Genomic DNA, 13,386 nt, shown 5'->3' with positions numbered 1-13,386 from the left:
CAGTGATAACTGCACACAGCCCTTGATGTAGTTGTGGCCTTGCAAAATTAGCGTGGAATGTGGTAATATTATTATAGAAGATTCAATTAAGTTATTGATTAAAAACCCCATATAGCTGGCAGAAGGAGGCACACGAGTTAGGGAAGAAAAAAGGAAGAGTTATTGTGTGTACTGCAACTTGTTTACTTGTTTTTTCAGTTTATTTCTGGGAGGATTTCTAGTTTTTGTGGGGTTTTTTTTGTAAAACTCCCTCCTACTGAATGGGTTTTGTGATCTTTTTGTTTTTCTTGGTCCTTTCCTTTTACCTGTTAGCTTACTCAGTTTCTCAGTGAAACCAGAGGGTTCATAATTGGTTTGGGTTCTTGGACAATTTTCCTGTAAAATTTAGCATCTCCATCTCTCCAATGTATGCTCATCACTAGCTGTGGGATAATCTGTCCCAGCACTCCCACACGTTATTTATATTCTTTCTATTAAAGTATCCTTAATAATTTGAATGACAATCCTACTGAAAAAAAGGACATAGCACAAGTGCAAGGCTTGGTGGCTACAGAAGGTTTTGCTTTACTGCAGTTTGACCTCACGTAGTTGATTGGGGTGAAATATAAAGACAATTATGACCACCTTTGTTTTTGGGGGTTTTTTAGAGGCACCAGAAGGCTTGATAATAAAACCAAGGCCTGACTAATAGTGATTGATGTAGTATAAACACACAAAAGTTCAAAAGGTAAACCTCCTCCCAACAGGTTTGAACGTATTTTTTCAGCCTGTAGGAGTGGTATCGTCAGTGCAGCATGCGTGGCTTTTGCTACCTACCTGTGGTCTTGCAAGAGCTGTTTCCATGACTACCCCCAGCAGTGTGAAACCTCTGTAACCTTTAGATGTGACCTCCCAAAAATTGTGGTTACCCTGTTCTGTAACTCCTGCTATTTTGCTATCTCCATAAATATCAGTTTGAGGAACTTGTGGGGAAGACAGGAAGACATTTCCTCGCATGCTCCTCTTCATTACAGCTGCAGGCCTGTATATGTGTATTTTTCACCTGTGTCCACACATGTGCAAAATTTCTGGTTTCTTACTGAATAAGTCGGAGGTTACCTCTGTGATACAGAATACTTTTCCCACTTTTGCTCTTTATCTCACCTCTTTCACACAAACTCATTTCAACAATAGACTTCATTGAACATCTGCTATTAAATTTCTGCGCTTGAATTTAAATGACTGTCTTAAATCTCATTAATTTGAGTAATGCATTTTATTAAAAGTGGACTCTAAATTCAGAACTATCTGCACTATGTCAGCTTCCTTATTTCCTCCTTAACCTTACTCATTGAAGGAAAATAGCTGGAATGGTACTTTGGATACTTCTTTAGAGAATATTTTCTGTTACAGTTGATTGTGCTTGGTTGACCCCAGTCGTCAGCTAAGCCATCATCACCCAGTTGCTTGCTCACTTCCCCCTCTCAGCAGTATGTGGGAGAGAATAAGACAAAATTTAGGAAATTGTCAGGCTAAAGATAGTTAATAAGTGAGGGAAAGAGAGAAACAAACAAGAAAAGCCCAGAAGTGATGCAAGGCCATCAGCACCTCCCATCAGCAGCCTGATGTCCAGCCAGTCTCTGAGCAGTAGCTACCTCCCGAAGCTGCCTTCTGCTTAGGTTTTTTATTGCTGACTATGACACTATATCCATGCAATATCCCTTTGGCCGGTTGAGGTCAACGGTCCCGGCTGTGTCCCATCCCAACTTCTTGCCCACCCCATGGGCTGCTCGCTGGGAGAGAGAGAGCATGGAGGAAAAAGAAAAATCCTTCATACTGTGGAGGTACTTCTCAGCAGCAGCTGAAACACGGGTGTGTTCTCAGCACTACCTCAATCAGAAATTCAAAACACAGCACCAGAGGCACTGCTATGAAGAAAATTAACCCCATCTCAGGTAGACCCAGTAAATTGCTGCAATTGCAAGATGACATTTGGACTTTCTGAACTTCATTTCTTTTTTCCATCAGCACATCTACCCCCCAGGACCGTGGTGTTCAAAGGCTTTAGCTACGGAAGCCAAGTTCATCTAAGTTTATTTTAGGAAGGGGATGTGTCCCCTTCTCACTCCCTTCCCTCATCATCTAGGCCAGCGAAGGAAAAAATGTTCTAGCCCAAACTGCTGAGCTAAAGTTTAGATGCGTTTCCAAGGTTTTAGGGTGGGTAGATGGAATGAAGCACAGGACTTTTTTTCTTTTAACCTTACGATAATTGGAGGATGATATCTGCCTGTGGAGCTTCACAATGCAGATTTTAATGTAGCATAGGTCTACAAGTTTCAGATTCAAAAATGTAGCTCATTACACTTCGGCTGGACAAATTACTATAATAATACCTCTTCTAATGTGAGCTGAAGTATTTTATATTGGTTCCCAGTAATTTTAAAAAGTGGCTTGAACATCCTTGTCAGAAAAAAAAAAGCGTACAAAAGGCTTGCTGTGAAGAAAACCTGACCAGGAAAGATGCTAAATACGTACCAGGCAATTTTGTAGTGTCTCACACATTTCTGGTGGTGTGGTGTTTGAGAGGGTTACGAAATACAGCATTGCTGAAGTTATTTGTGAGAAGTTAGATTCTTTTCTTGAATTCAAAAAGAATCTCTTGACTGTAGTGCTTAATAAGGAACTTGGCATGTTTTTAATGGACAGGTTTTAGAATGCTTTTTTTTCACATTTATGGTACTTGTACTCCAGACATAAGTGGGATTGTAGTGGTATTTGTTACCTTAAAATTTGGGTAGAACTCTCAACTGTAAGATAAATATTCTTTTAAGCATGCCTCTGTGCTATTTGCATGTTAGTAGTAGGAGACATTTGGAAATATTTGTCTTGTTTACTAAAACATAATGGACCTCTCACGGCCTTGGGTAGGAAGCATTAGTCTGGCAGATTTTCCTGATACTGAAACAGTGCAAAGTGCATCATGCACACTATACCTTAGAGCATTAAAAATCCTCAGTGACCTGCAGAAGGCTGTCTTTGTGACCTACGCAAACAAGAGATCTTACTTTAGCTCTGAGATTGCAACATGTTCACAGTGGTTCTTTTAATTGTGGTATGTTATGTAGTCCTAAGTGTGTTTGAAAAGAAAAGTAATATGACAACAGGTATCTTTCATGTCCTGGCGTGCCTAAGAGCTGTACAACTTTCCTTCCTCATTATAAAATTTTAGTGCGGGTCAGGGTATGTCAAGGGACTAGTGGGACAGGCAGCCTTTCCCATTTTACCTCTAGGATTCAAAGCCAGCCAAATCATTAGCAGTTGCCAGCTGTTACCACCTGGTGGCTGAGCTCTCTATGTAAAATTAATTTGGTAGTCTCAGCTCAGTTCTGAGTAAAACACATTTCCACCTTACAAATATGATGAAACCTGGCACTAATTGGCACCCTTGCTAGCAGCCTCATCCGAGATGCCAAAATAACTGAAACGTTTCTTTGCTTCTGCTGGTGCTCCCTCCAGGTCTGCAGTGAAATAGAATTGATGGGGCAGCATGGAGAAGATGGCACAGCTGTTGCCCTCGCTGTTTTGTGGACTATGTCTGCAAAGTTGTCAGGCTGGTGCACTTCTCGTGCCAATCTACCTCGAGTTATTAGGATTTTCCCACCACTGCCGGTGCACTTTGAGCAGTGTTTTGGCTGGAACTCCAAAATCCCTTTTGCCATCTGTGTGGTTGATGCGGTGATAGCAGAACAGCTAAGTGGTTCAGATGTGGGTTTCTATGGAATATTTAGGAACTCAGAGGTGCAGCCGGTGTAGGCAGAGCACACTGCTGACAAGTTGCTATTAATCACTTTTAGCCACTCTTTTCACTGCCGCTGCTTTGTAAATGAGGATTGGCACGTGGTAGAAGAGTACCTCCACATTGTGCAAAATGACAGGAGTTTGTACCTTGTTTTCTGTGCTAGTAACCCTGTAAATGTCAGCAAACCCCAACGGAGATCATAGATTTCAAAGTGAGGCAGTCTTTTAATGTAGGTAGTGCCAGGAAGTCTACAGGTTTGGGGAAAATAATTATAGGGAGTTATAAAAGAGTTATAAAGGAAAATTCTTTCATGTTACCTATTTTTGTGAGTGACTACATGGTGAGTAATTGGTTTCTCATTCTTGGCAATAAAGATTGAAGCAGGAGACAGTAGCTTTCAAGACTAAAATAAATTAATAAAACTAGGTCACTTTTTGCTTCTGATTTTCTAAAAGTCCTCATATTCATCATACCAGGTCTTTCCTCTTCCTGCTGATCCTCTGACCATCCCAGTGTCCACTGAGATAAAACTTATATAAATGTGGCAATTTATAAAGGTGAAAAACAATACAGTGGGATAGGACTCATTATGATGGAGAAAATAATTTAACAACTTCTTGACTGACTTTCTCTAATGTAACAGACAGTAATGAAAAGCCAGGTAGTGTTGCCAAAAAAATGTTACATTGGTTGCCACAGTAATAATCCTTTCCAATAATAAACATGGAGGTCAAATTTAAAACACAAAGCATTCTCAGCTCTCTCAAGGAAAAGTGTGACTTTCTTTCTTACTATTGGCATAAGATCAGTTAATACCAATTAAATGTTAAGTATTTATCTCAGAGAGCAAATGGTGCATCATGTTTCCATTCTTGTCAAAGCCTAGGGCTAGGTCCTCAGAGGAACAATATATCTATTCATTAAAGATCAAGTAGAACAATAAGAAGAATTCTTCTGACCTTTTCTTGTATTCAAGAAAAAATAATCTAGCACTGCAATGCTAATTCACTTAGCTGTATTTATTACAAATATTAAAAGATTGTGTTTGCATTTTATGCTAAGAACATGAGGGCACAACACTGGCACCATTCATCTGCCATTATCAAAAGAGTTTGGGGTCTTTTTTAGACAAACATCAAGAATTGTCTGTCTTTTGTTTTAAATCCTCCAGGTCTACAGAATTCAGCAAACATACCTAGACCTGTGAGAACAGTGGCCCTTAAGTGTCATTATCTTTAAAATTAATAAACCAAAGTAAGTGGAAAAAGTTTAGATTGCTGATGTGTGAAGTAATAAGAAATGCCTCTTCTCATCCAAAGCATCATTTGTCTTTGTTAAATATTGCACTGATATCTCAGACTGAAGCCTCAGTTCTGTGCTTTGCTAAATCAAAGGCATGACAACTCCATAAAGGTTATTGTTTTTGGCAATAACTTTTTAATAGCAGAATTACTCTTTTTTGCTCCTTGCAGCTCTCTTGTTGTAAAATATTTCCATCCTGATTTAGCTCACCTCAAATCACAACTTATTTCATCCTTGGAATATGCCTTCTGCCAAGATAATGAATTGTAGCAGCTTTTCATATCGAAAGAATGAGCAAAATGCAAAAGAAAACTCAGGATGATACAGTTCTATTTACACCTGGCATTATTTTAACTTCTCAGATCTGGATGAATCTGAAAATGTTCTACTTCATTTAATGTGCACCCATCAACCTCACATTACACAGCTCAATCAAGTCTTGTTTTTCTGATTGAGAGTTATTAAACAAGTACCCAGAATTTGCTAATTTAATGTTGATTAGAGTAAAAAGCAGTTCAGGGGGATTGTTATGATGGACAAAGTGAGTGGTGGTGACCTCCTGGTGATGTGCACAGGACAGGCCTGTGGTGGCCATGTCACTGTCACTTGTAGGGCATGTGGTTGGCTCGTGAATGCAGTGTTACAGCCCCATGCTGGGCGTGCAGTGTGTGTGTGTTTGGCCTGGGGTTTGTCCATTTTGTTGGGTTTTTTCCTTGCACTGCATAGGTTTTGTGCTTGGCTTTGTCCCTTGCATGGATTTGCTGGTCTTAACCAGGCTTTCCCTTTTCACTCAGGTAAGTCTTTGTGGTCTTACTGACTCAGAATACTTACATGTGGAGTGCAAAGTAGGTCAGAGACAGACAGAGGCTTTTAAGCCCTGGGCTACTGCTAAAGCCCACAGTATTACTTGGTGCACCTGCAGTGCTTGGATCTTCTTCACTATAAAAGGAGCTTCTTTTGAGAGAATGAAAATGCAGCTCACATTGATCATAAAAGAGAGGGGGACCTGACATGGTAAAAACATGAGCATTTTCAAGAATGCTCCAAGAGAAGCATTACATGTGGCTTGCAGTCTAGGCTTAGGGAACTTCAAAGAGAAAAGATGAGTTGAAAGGTTGTACATAGTTAACATTGAAAGTGTTGATAAAGTGGTGTTTTAGAAGAGCGGAAGCTTGAACAGCTGATAAGTGGAACACCAGAGTTCCCATTATTTTCCCTTCTAAATGAGCAACTTCAGGCTACTGGAAATTTTCCTTTCTCCCCAAATATTTTAACAGTGATAAATTAATGATCTTGAAAATGAGTCAAATATTAGGGTACAGTCAGTGATAGAAAGTTTAATATAGAAGCAAAATGAAGAGTGTTAATCTTTGCATGCTTACATTTCCTTCTTTGTGAGAGGCTGAGCAGATATATCCCCAGGCTTGGATTCCCAGTACATAAAGCTGCTAAGAGGACAAGTTATTGTACATTGCAATGTAAATTGCCATTTCACGTTTTGGGGTTTTCTTATTTAGAATCCTGTAGTATATTTTATGCAGCAGGACTCAAAAAAGCCAGCTGAGAAATCTGCAGTAGCCTTGCCCCAGTTTGCCAGGGCTGCTTCATGTGACTAAGAAGAAGAAAAAGGAAAGCTTTACAAGATTCTGAGAACAGAAGGTCTAGTTCTCTGACTGTAGATTGGCATGGAGCCGTCAATCTTTGCTACACACGTTCAACAAGAATCTCAGAAGATATATCTTTTATAGGTCAGTCCTTTAATTCTTTTGCCTTCAAGGGATGAAAAGAATATTTGGGTTGTAGTGGTATGGCAGTACTGAGGTAGAAGTTACATGGAGGTGAAAATTTGGGGGATAAAGTAACGGATAGATTAATCCTTAAACTTAAAGCACCTTCTTCACTTCAGCGGCAGATGCTGCTCCTGGTTAACATCATAGCCTGAGTTAACACTGATACTGAGTTCCAGATATGTCAGGTTGTGGAGTGGTGCACTTTTGCTGAAAATTCACAGAGAATGGGAGACTTGCTGGCCTACATTTTTTTAGGAAACCCTTTCTTTTATCAAATACTCACTTGAATAGATTCTGTTGCATTTCTATTATGTACAGAGCTGTGAAGAATGTTCAAATTAAATTTGGATAATGGGCACAGCTTGTATTTGTTGAAAACTTTAGCTGTAATGGAGAGAACTGTATAATGAGGAGAGAGGGATGTGGTTCGCTAAAGACTTTTATCTGATGTCATGGTGCAGGTCTTCCGAACAAAAATGTATTGTCCACTGATACTTTACAAAGCTTATTAAAAGAGGAGTGAAATACCTCAGAAAAAGTGGATTTGAACTGCACCCATATCTACACATAGGCTCTTCTCTCCATGAAGTAATAGCTTTGTTGTCTGAAAAATATTCCACATTCAGTTAACTCATTTGAATACGATGTGTGAAGCACAGGTATGCTGGTGGGGACTTTTGGAAACCTCCCACCTCTTTTGAAATTTGTTCCTTCTGGGAGTGCTATAAACCACCTGTAGGAATGTCTGGGTGCCATAAAATACCTGAAAAGCAATGTGTGGCAAAGTTCAGAACACAGGATGCAGGTGGATATACCCTGATGTTTCCATAAGCTCTTCATACAGGTGCCAGTAACCAGTGCAAACAAGAAAAACAGAAGAGCTGCTAACAGAGACTGTGTTACATAAGTAGCTTGTAGAGGAATAAAGTACAGCCCCCTGCATGAACAGCTTGGTTGTCCTCATCCTGTTTCCTCAGCAAATTTGTGTGTGTAAGAGGGAGCTCTTTCTGAGTGTCTTCCCTCCTTTGTCCTTGTAGAGTCAACCATGGTGACTCTGTATATCTGAGTACTTCATTTCAGAGTCTTATGAAATGGTGCAGTAGTTTATTGTTGAGGGTTTTGTGACAGTGGTGTGCTTATAAATTTTTTACCTAACTAGGATGACACTTGGTGCAAGAGAGAGCTCTGTCTTCTTCAGCACCTTGATTTGGAGTGGAGCTGGGCTTCTGAGCAAAGATACTGCTTCCATCTGGGAAAATATTTTTTCCTTCGCACTGTCAGATCAGGCTGTAAATCTGTTTTTATTGTTGCTTTTGTTTGGTTTATTTTCCACCTTTCTCTTAACAATTGGAAATCTGGTGGACGCAATTGTTAAAATGCATAGAATCTGAGAAAGCACAGTAATATTCCCTGTAAAACAGAGTCCTCTGTCCCAGCACTGACAGCAATCCTAGATATGAGCACAGACCAGGAGAAGAACTTACTGGGAGCAGCCCTGTGGAGAAGGGCTTGGTGGTTCTAGTGGATAAATACTTGGGGTTTATAAAAAAGAGGGAAAGTGACTCTTTACATGGACAGATAATGATAGGACAAGGGGGGATGGTTTTAAGCTAAAAGAGGAAAGATTTAGATTAGAGGTTAGGAATAAATTCTTTACTCAGGGGGTGGTGAGGTCCTGGAACAGCTTGCCCAGAGAAGTTGTGATGTTCCATCACCCATCCCTGGATGTGTTCAAGGCCAGGTAAGATGAGGCCCTGAGCAACCTGATCTAATGGGTGGCATCCTTGAGGGGAGGAATGGTGGTGGTGTGGTGTTGGAACTGAATGATCTCTAATGTCCCTTGCAACCCAAACCATTCTGTGACTCTATGACTTTTGGAGTTAGGCTGGGAGACTTGATGGAAATAGGATGGAAGAGGGACAGCAGATGAACCAAACTGGTGGAGGTTATATCCTGCATGGGTCACAGCAATGGAATTTCAGGATGATGTCCTGTAAGGTATATGTGAAGCCTGGGCCAGCTGTATCTGTAGTGAGTGACTCCTCAGTGGTGATAGTTTGCATTGCTTGCATTGTATTTCCTACCGGGAAACTCTGTCACAGCAAGTAGGCCAAAGTGAGCCCTGTGAGGATGGAAAGATGACAATAAGCCAAAGATTAATTCCTATATAAATTGGGAGAGATGAGTATGAAATATTAAAATTCCTCAGGCAAGTGTGTTTCCTACTAATTCAGTCCCTTACTATGAAAATGTAGGATTTTTTTTCTCTGAAGCAAATGAAAAGTGTATCAAAGCTGTCACTGTCTCTCAGTTTGAGATATAACTTACTTTTCTTTTTTCAGACTCAACTATTTTCTTGTTTCATTGTCAGCTACCTGATAACTTCTATTCTTGCCAATCTCTAGTCCCCTGGCATATCAAGCTATCTTTGTTTTTGATGAACAAGCCTGGTGACTGGGGTGTGATCATGCCACCTTCAGTTCATGGAGTTTCCAGGTAACAGTCCTGTGAGTGATAGAGCAAAGTGATTAGCTTTAAAGGACAGTTCTGAGAGTACCCAAAGGTCACCTCTTTCTCCATGTAGAGCACTCTGGGAAGTGATATGTGGTTAGATAATGCCAGGGTATTAAAAAAAGTGGGTATGGAAAGACAAAACCCAAAGACTATGTATCTTATAAAACACCGCAATTTGGATCACAGCAGGGTTTGTATTATGATTAGAGTGTTTCAGAAGGCTGATAGGACTGCAAAGACTAATTGATATTTTAATTAGACAAAACTAAATGAACTACAGGTGTCATCCTAGATATAAGAAGTTTACAGAAGATTTCTTTTATTCTTTACCGTTTAGAGATTTCAGAGATGTTCAGAGATGTATGAATTCTGGCAGTTATCCCCAGGGAGACTTTCTCATTTCCAAGCTTTTTTTTTCCTTAATACTTTCTAGTCACCCTGCTTATTTGTCTTGAATATTAAATAAGTGCCTCTTAGGGATTATCACTCAGAAGCCTTAGCTGGATCAAAACTGTCTGGACTATGACAATGCACTGTATCTATCTTTGGAGATTTAGTCTTTGGTTTTTTCTGCTTTTTTTTTTTTTTTCTCTGTTGCAGTTTCAATGCAATGCCTTTTTATTCAGGTACATTGCTCAGGAACAATGAAAAGCAATACAGAGCTGCCACAGAATTCCCAACTTGTTCATTCTTTTCCTCTTTTATGATGTTGTCTAAGCCAGCGAGGTGGCTTTAGTCACAACCTTTGACACAAGTGTCCTCAAGCGTAAAACAACACCAGCAAATAGTGTTTACAAAGGGATCCATTCACTTCTTACTGCTCTTTCTGATGCCTTCTGACTCCAGCAGTATATCACATAAAGCTGGGAGTTGCTGCCCTCCAGACTAATCAGGCTAAAGACTTACCAGGATTGTTGCAAGCTCAGTACAGGGCTTCTCTAGGCATCCATCCCTTACTGACTACCATGTTTTGTTTGGGTAGGTTTTTAATCATGGTGAATACTCAGCATCTGCTTTAGAAGAGGGAGAATCAGCAGAAAGATGGTCTTATACTCAGAAAAGCTGCTCAGTCATATTAGGCTCTGAATGCAATAGCTTATATTTTTCAATTAAGTTGGACCAGTGTGTTTAAGCAAAATGTGGACTTTTCCCCCAAAGGTGTAGCCTTATGCCAAGTATCTGGAGAGGTATGAAGACATTTTGGTACCATGTGCATAAACATCTTTAAAACCTGAATGTGGTGCATGAATTGTATTCTTGGGCTTGCCTGTTCCATCTTCAACTTTTTTCTTCAGGATTTCTCTGTGTATCATAGAAGGATAGAAAGGCTTGGAAGGTACTTTTAAAGACCATTTAGTTCCAACCTCCTGCCTGCCAATAGTCCAGGCTGCTTGAAAACTTCTCTACCTCTCTTGTAGGCCTCCTTTAGGTTCTAGAAGGCTGCTATAAGGTCTCCTCAGAGCCTTTTCTTCAGGCTGAAGAAATCCAATTCTCTTAAGCTGGAGAAATGCTCTTACAAGAGAGGGGCTCCAGCTCCCAAAGCATCTTCTGGCCCTCCTCTGGCTTAGACACTTTCAGTTGTGGGATCTGAATTATTTCTCGATGAATGAATGACTTTGGTATTTCCTTCAGTTTCTGTGAAACTTGTGAGCTGTTTATTCACTGTGCTTTCTTCTCTCCCTTATTGTATATCATCTGTTGTTACAGCTTAATGCATTTGTTGATTGTTCAAAATAGCATAAGAAACACTTGGCATCCTCACAAATTTTTGTCTTCAGCTATTCTGTTTATGTTCCTGTGTGATTGGTCTTGGTCATACAATATTGTATCCTCTTGCCAACTTCACAATTAAAATGGTGTGAACTGGAAAAAAAAGTAAAATTCCAAATAGCTTTGGCAGATTTTCTTAATGAATGTTTTTTTTCTATGAATGGTCCTAAAACATGCAAGTAAGTTTTTTCTATCTACCCTAAAAATTTAGTCACTGTTAAAAAATCCTAAACAACAAATCAAAAGGCTAAGAAGAAGGTTTGGATCAAGAATCTACTACTAGAGTTTGTGTTTGTTCATTTCTCATCTACAGTTTCTCAAATCTGTCAGACCTTCTTCATACTGGTAGAAGCATCTAATTAAGAACTAAGTACAGAAGTGACCAGAGTGTGTCTCTGTTTCATGTGTTTCTTTGTTTTTGGACAATTGGGTTTTGGGAGGGGAAAAAAAGAGGTATCTTTTCAAAATCATGTGTGTTCTGTGTCTCAGGGTCCAGAGTGCCCACCCCAAGGGAATAAAAGTATAGTTTCCAGAATAACCCTACAAAGAGTTTCCTTGTCCTTTTGCCTTTGATAGAAAAAACAAAAAAGCAACCCACAAAAAACTTCATTACAGACCTTCAGTTCTACTTGGGTTGCCCCCCTTGCCTAGTCCTGTTAGTCATCAAGTGCCCTTCTTGTTTGCAGCTCCTCTCAGAAAAATTCATGGTAATGTTTAGTCTTGAGGGCAGAAAAAGCTGTTGATTGTGTTTTTTTTATTTTTTTTTAGTGTATTATCACTACATGTTCTGAATGAAATGCCTTGAAATGACTTCATTTTTGGAAAGGGCTAAGCATCCAGTGTTTAGTATGCAGGGTGCCTTTTAAGATCTAACAATGGACAAGCAAAAGAAATTTATTTGTAGAGATCTCAAATGGAAAACAATGTGTACTGAGAAAGGATTAACACAGTAATAACCAGGTCTTGACTGTGATGTAACAGTGTGAGATTTGATGTTGCTGCCTGGTGATACACTTCATCTCTGGTCTTCAGCAGGGAATTTCTAATCAAAAATTACCCCTGTGAATTCTTAACAGGAAAGAAATACCATTTTCAGTGAGCTGATAATGTTGCTTAGTAGTGGAAAGTGGCTCTAATTCCAAGGACACTGATTAAACTCTTTTGGAAGAGGAACAAATTTAGACAGAATCACCTTGAAATCTGTGATACTAACACATACCTGTGCAAGCAGACTCATATGAAATGTACATGTAAGCAATGTTGTGGACACAGAAAATGACTAATTGTTGTTATATTTACTTCAGTCAACTTGATTATAAGGGAGGTAGCATGTGAAGTAGTGTAATCAGTGCTTATTCATTACCACTGAACTGAAAATGTTCATGCACAGGACTTGAGAGATCAAGAGGACCCTTGAATTTTGTTTAATACTTTGTTGCAACCATATGTTACATAAAAATGCCTTCTATGTATATTAAAATAGTATATAGTGAATAGTGTGTAATGACAATAGTTTATGTAGTAACATGAAAGCTTACGTATAACTACAAAGAAGAGTGTAACTTAACCTTCTCTTATTGCCAGGATTTGGTCAGCATAAGCAAAACCACAAGAAATAATCCATGAAATACAGAAATTTAAATTTGTGTTTTCTCAGAACACTCAGTTATCTAAACATATAATTCAAATATACCCTTACATAATGTACTAACTGAAAAAGGGGTAGACTTAGATTGCAAATAAGGAAAAAAAAAAACTACAAAGGTAGTGCAGGGAAATGGAAGGGATTGCCCTGAGAATTTGTGGATTCTTCACGACTGAAGTGTTCAAGCTCAGTTTGTATGGGACTTTGAGCCACCTGATCTACTGCAAGATGTCCCAGCCCATGGCAGGGAGATGGGATAGATGATCCTAAAGGTCTCTTCCAACCTAAACCATAAAATAGCTTTATAATTTGAAGGGAAAAAAAGACCCTTTGAAATATAATCTTTAAAAGTTTTTACTCTTTGATGCTAAAGTATAAGTTATAAATAACTGGTTATGATAAATTTAATATTCTGCAGGGTAGATGCTTACTACAAAAAAGATTTCTTTCAAAGCTACTCTTAAATTTGATGTTGCAAATACCGAATTTAATGCTGTACTATTGTGTTACTCACATGATTGCCAGTACTTAAACAGAGCTCTTGCACCCTGCCATTTGTACTGCTGTGTTGTAGCAGTGCACCTGGA

The sequence above is a fragment of the Corvus moneduloides genome, chromosome 2 (genome assembly GCF_009650955.1).
Source record: "Corvus moneduloides isolate bCorMon1 chromosome 2, bCorMon1.pri, whole genome shotgun sequence".
NCBI lineage: Eukaryota > Metazoa > Chordata > Aves > Passeriformes > Corvidae > Corvus > Corvus moneduloides.
The sequence above is the reverse complement of the archived record's forward strand: the minus strand, read 5'-3'. Positions refer to the sequence as shown.